This window comes from Podarcis gaigeae, assembly GCF_964106915.1.
Source record: "Podarcis gaigeae genome assembly, chromosome: 6".
In the NCBI taxonomy this organism is placed as follows: Eukaryota; Metazoa; Chordata; class Lepidosauria; order Squamata; family Lacertidae; genus Podarcis; species Podarcis gaigeae.
The window spans coordinates 36336162-36342161 of NC_139682.1; the positions used below are offsets into that span (position 1 = coordinate 36336162).

A 6000-nucleotide genomic window follows, 5' to 3' on the forward strand; every position below is an offset into this window, starting at 1 on the left:
CTAGGGCAGTTGCAGCATCCTTAAACTGAGTAATTTTTAAGTAGACTGTGAATGCAGCCTAAAAACCGCAACTCAGATTGTGTTTACCCAGATGTCAGTAGCCTCAGAAGAAAATTCAGTTGACGTTAATAAGTAAATATATAGGGCAGCAGCTTAAAAGCACAGTTCAATGCATGTCTACTAAGAAGTAAAGAATGAGTAAAGCCTTGTGGCACATCAAAGGCTTTATGGCACAAAGTATTTACACTCTACATGGTATAGAATGCCAAGTATACAATGGGACTCCAAAAATGTTATTTAGGCAGCAATCCTATGCCCACTTACCTAGATGTAACTCACAATCACATCATGCACTGTCCATCTCAAGTCACACTTCAGTTGGGTCCAATTGCTTACTATAATGTTTCACAACTCAGAACTTTGCATATAAAATCTAAGAGATGCAATTTTCTTCATTTGAGGGAAAAACATCACTTTCCCACAATCACTAACCCCTTATCTCTGTCTCGTACTAAAGATATGAAGAAAAATGAACCTGGAAAAATCTAAAAGTCAAGTATGTATCCTTGTGCCAAATAAAAATAGATTATTATTTTTCTATGCTGACTGATAGCTACTTAAAATAAAGGTCTTCCTTTTTTAAAAAAGAAGAAGAGGGATTCATTCAGCAACAGCCATATAAATATCTGTATGTACAAATCTGATATTTTTTGCTCAGTCTTCATGTGCACAATAAATCCAATTAAATGACTTCTCAGTGATTGCAAAGGCATTCAGTACTTTCTAAGTACTGATATGGTAAAATCACAGGCTCCTCTACATTTATAGTCTGTGAGGATGCAGTTTTTTGTATTTCTAATTTTTTTCTACAGAACTCTTGATAGTGCTGCTACCGCTTTGCTTCAGGTTTAAAATGCAACAATAATCTTCACTGTCTTTTGAGAGGCATTTTCAGAACTTTTATTGAGAAGCCAAATTCCAATGCTAGGAAAGGTACTTGATGCACATTCTTTCCATCATCAGAAAGACATGCCTGTTATTTTATTTATTCTGTCACCAATTCTCTTGCACCTCCCTCTTTGCTGTACTGTAAATTTCCAGCACTGCTCTAAGAATCAGCTAGCAATGATGCCAAGTGATAGATCTAAGCCAGCACTTTGTCCATTAAAGGCAGAGTTTGCAACAGTCACATCTATGGGGCCTGTGAATTGGAGGCTGTTCTCAAAGAAATGCTGTTTCATGAATATCACTCACACAGGCCAGGCTGTGTGACTTGGAAGCACCTAAAAAGAGACTAGAAATAGCTAACTGGTGCTGTAAAGAATGAATCCTTGGATTTGTCAAGCCAAATCTGGTTCACAGCATCAGCTGGCATGTATCTGTTCACATTCAGCAATGGAAGCAGAACAGATATGATCAGAACTACCCTATGTTTGGTTTTTTTACTTATAGAAGAGGGGTAGCCAACATGGTGCCCTTCAAAAGTTTTGGACAACTCCCATCTGCTCCAAGCAGTTTGGCCCATGGGCAGGAATGATAGGAATCAAAGTTAATAACACCATAAACTGATGAAAGTTACTCCTTGCCACCAATGAACATGCTATGAATGAGGTCTTTCAACGGGAGGGCAACCCATCAAAAACTGGTTGAAAACCTCTATCAAAATCAGCTTGCTTCCTAAACCATAGTTCCTTCAGCCATGGTAATACATTCACCCCAACATAAGAATGAAATAAAACCAACATCTTTGGATGTGGGGGCTCCTCTTCAGACATTGGTGTCTTTAGTGCAAACATACAAAGAGGATTTCTAAGTGCATTTGGTTGAACAAGTTTAGAAACCTCCCTGTGACTGGGAGCCCAGTTAAATCAGAAATGAAAAGCTTGGATAGCTCAGTTGGCTAGATAGAGCATGGTGCTGATTGCAGGTTCCATCCCCGTTTGGGAAAGCTGCATATTCCTGCATTGCAGGGGGATGGACTAGATGATTCCCAGGGTATCTTCTAACTCTATCTACAATTCTATGATTCTATGAAGAGAAGCCCATGCACCTGAGGTCAGAGCTCCAATGCACCACCCAGATAAAATGTTTGAGCACAGCTTATGTCTTACTGGAAGAAGTTTCAACTTGTTTGCCTTCATCCAACATGAAGTGATGGGCAGCAGCAGGGATTTTAAAGGTTTTTGCCATCTTGAAATTATCAGAGGCACAAACCCTGAGTAAAATATAGATAAATGGCAGCACCCTTGTTTCATAAACCATATAGCTAGATGGCCATTTTTATAGAAAGCTGCACAAAGCCTACTACAGTAGCATACAAAGTCACTGCTGGTTTACCTTCTTCAATTCTCCAAATTGAAGACAGTAGCTTTATTTCTCCAAACTGAAGATAGTAGCTTCAATTCATTTCTCACAATCATCCCCCTAATAAAGATCTTTTTTTCAGTTCACGTCATATCATATTCTGGTGATTCTAACTGGATATCATTCTGCCTAATCCAGGGACTGCTAAACATTTACTCTGAGATACAAGCTAGCCTTTCAAGGGCTTTCCTCATTCATCCTTGTACATACTCTTAGTACAGTAGTTGCAAATGTGTGAAAGGCAGCTTTTCCAAGTAAATCAAACAGAGCCTTTACCAGGGGTGGGAAACGGACTGTTCAGTGTCCCCCAACTATTCTATATCTATAATAAAATAATGCAAAAGGGGACCTTTTACGTGACATGGCATGAAACCCAGAACTGAATCAAGGGCAGGCCACTTGGACTTCACGAGCAGGAAGACATACGCCATCCTTCAGGAGGCAGCCATGCATTCTGATTAATTGTGCAAAGTTACCTCCCATGCACATGAACAATTGTTTCATTCTCGCTTTCCTCCACACCTCCCTCCACCCTTACTTTACATCTTGGATTTCTCAGTCAGAAGGAGTGTAAGAAAAAAATTCAGTCTGACACAACTTGTTTCCAAAAGAGGCAGACAGTGTTCAGTGTGGAAATCCCCATTTTCGTCTGCCTGAGGTAAGCCAGCTGGAGACAGCAGCAACAATGAAAGCTGAAAAAGGCATGGGGAAGTGAAGAGCACACAAGATTATCTAGTGGTGTCCTAAGATAACATTAAAGCCATTAAAGCTATGTCACTAGTGGGTCCTGGAATAGTCTGTTGCATTATGGGATCTTGAGAATTATAATTCTGAGTTTAATCCAGATCACTGTTTGCTGCCTGAAACATTTAGAATGGCCATATGGCCATCTGGTTTCTTTCCATTTCCTCCATTGAAGTCACTGGCATGTGTGTAGTGTTGCACGTGAACAAACTAGAGTTGCCGCAACATTTCTGCTTAATATTGGAGGCACAATAGCCAAAGCGGTGAGGATAACAAATTATCAAATTTACAAAATGCATAGCAATAGTTTTGGGTGGTGGCAGTTAAAGAGATCTGCAGGAGCATATTTGTATTATTATAGTCAAAAGGAAATACATACAAATCTGTTGATGAGCATAGGAATTAAAAGTTTTAAAATCATATTCTTCAAGATATCCAAATTAGAACCTCAATCCTTGTTTCCTGCCAAGCCAAATTAATTTACTGCTAGCAATCGTTAGAAATATACCATCTTCATTTTTAGAAAAAACTAGAACATACAACTAATTTGCTATACAACAGTGTGTTTGCTTTTAGAATTCCTGCAAACTTACGCTGTCAGTGCTGTTATGGGCACTAAACACACCTTCAACAAACACAGATTCAGTATAGCAGTGGCATGCAAGCACAATAACTTTAAAAGAAGCAGAGATATTGGAGGTAGTGGCTAGAGTAAGTTACAGTGATGGCAAACCTTGAGGAACCATATCATACATTAATATTGACTTTTGAAAATACTAATAAGTCCATTTTTAATTACTAAATTAGTAATCTCATTACTCAGAAGAGTTTTCTAAATAAATAAAAAAAATCATTCTAGGAAGAAATGCTTTACAATATTCTCTAATGTCATACAAAACTACATACCACTGCAGGTGACATGTAAGATCACTATAATATTAATTGAGATAAATTGAGATTAATTGACATAAAGTGATTGCCAGAATCCTTCACGGAGTCATGAATAAAGTTTGACATATAGTAAACAAATTGTCATGTACTGCAAATGTTTCAGTAGTCCAAAGCAGCCCTTTATTTAAGCAGTCAATATAAATACTTTCATTTTTGTTTCAGCCATTTGCTTTTCCTAGTCTCGATCTGTTTCCAGAAAGAAGTCCTATAGAACACTATCCTGGCACCTATTAAAAAGAAATAAAAACCCTCAATTCTTTTCTGATACTTACCAAATTGTTTTCAAGCAGATCTAAAACAACCCAAAACCAAACATTTCATACAGCAATCCTCTAAAGAAGTCTGTGACCACAAGGTTGTCTGTGACCACAGTCTGACCTGCTCCTGCCCAAAACATACCTTTGTGCTCACGGGACCCCACAATCACCAGTCATTTTCATTTCCCCCTCTTCGATGTTATCACACCAAAGACTCATTTTATTACTTAGAACAAATAAATACACTTTCTTCCATTCCAAACATGCTTTTAAAAACTTGCTCAGCTTGTGTATGTGCAAAATGCTTCATGCTGTATCACCAAGCTACCACAACCATCCTTACACTTCTGAGATTATGAGGATTCTCAGTAAAATCTTGATCAGCAGCACTTCTCATTTAGGAAATTAAATATGGATTACAAGACGACCAAACCTTAGAATCTCTCTCTCACACACACACAGCTCCCAAGTCTCAGACATGCAGGGTCATTTCACACATTATATAGTTGTAATTGTGTTTTCCCATGATAGGATCTGTTACAACTGTGCAAGCAAACACTTATTTTTTGCCAAATGTACAATTATTATTTTTTTGCAATAACTTTTATTGATCATAAGTTGCATTTGAAGGTGCAGACTGATCTCTGAAGGGGCCCTACACCCAGTTCCTGCTTTTCCTTTTGGGACTTGCTCAATGCATCCCCCACTCCCTAGTACCTGAAGTTCTAAAACAAGGGCAGGGGACCTTTTTCTGCCAGAGCGCCAGATTATTACCATCGCTCTGAGGGCCAAGTTGACGAGGCCAAAATTTAAGGGGGAGCTAAAGCTGAATGAAAAACAGAGCCTTTAAAAAAATTAAAAATAACCAGCATCTCCAAACGTAAATGCAAAACACACAGACAACTTTTTTAAAAAAACAAAGAGCAGCTGTAGTCTTAAATAATAATAATCAAAAGCTGTGCTCTCTAACCAAACAAACAGAGAGAGCATTTCAAACCTGCCGCTCCAAACTTAAACTCGAAGGAAGCTTTTCTAAGCCAGCAGCTCCAAACTTACATGCAAGGCAACGCACAGAAGGCAGGCAACGTTGAAGTAGGCAAGCTCCCGATGGAAGACTTTATCAGTGACCGAGTGAAACAAAGCAAACAGCCTTTTTCACCGGGTGGAGGAGGGAAAAACACACACACAGAAACAAGCAGCCTCCCCCCCCCCCCGGGGTGGAAGGGTGGGAAACACGCAGAGGGAAACAGGGAGCTCCCTTTCCTTATGCAAAAAAGCTCAGCGAGGGGAGGACCCGCAGAAAGCAGCCCTTACCAGAGCGATTCGCAAGGAGTGCCTTCTCCAGCCTGGCCTGAATGCAGGAAGGAGGAAATAGCGACGTCTTTCTGAGAGCCCAGGGCGTCCTTAGCAACCACCTTAGCGACGGACCCTCTGGCGCCAAATTCAAAAATGCTTCCAGGTAAAGCTTCAGTCGGGGCTGCTTGGCAGAAATGTAGCAGTGGAGGCTTTTCTGTCCCAACCAGTGCCGGATATACGTATAAACTAAACAAGCTAAAGCTTAGGGCCCCACTCTCTTGGCGCCCCCCCCCCAAAAAAGCAAAAGGGACACACCCCGGGTGTACATTTAATAATAATAATAATAATAATAATAATAATAATAATAATAATAACAATAATTTATTAT

The 6000-nt window shown here is 39.6% G+C and overlaps 1 protein-coding gene across 2 annotated transcripts in view; it reads right to left on the reverse strand.

Annotated features, from left to right (window-relative positions):
• The window catches only part of CTTNBP2NL (CTTNBP2 N-terminal like), a 32181-nt gene extending 26483 nt beyond the window's left edge, over positions 1 to 5698 (reverse strand). Inside the window, exon 1 of one of the 2 annotated variants that reach the window (XM_083745423.1) lies at positions 5631 to 5698. The gene's annotated coding sequence lies outside the window, so the exon portion shown is untranslated. Of the gene's footprint in view, positions 1 to 5372 lie in introns of both variants that reach the window. The other variant, XM_083745422.1, reaches the window with a different exon arrangement.
• Between the last annotated feature and the right edge of the window lie 302 nt (positions 5699 to 6000).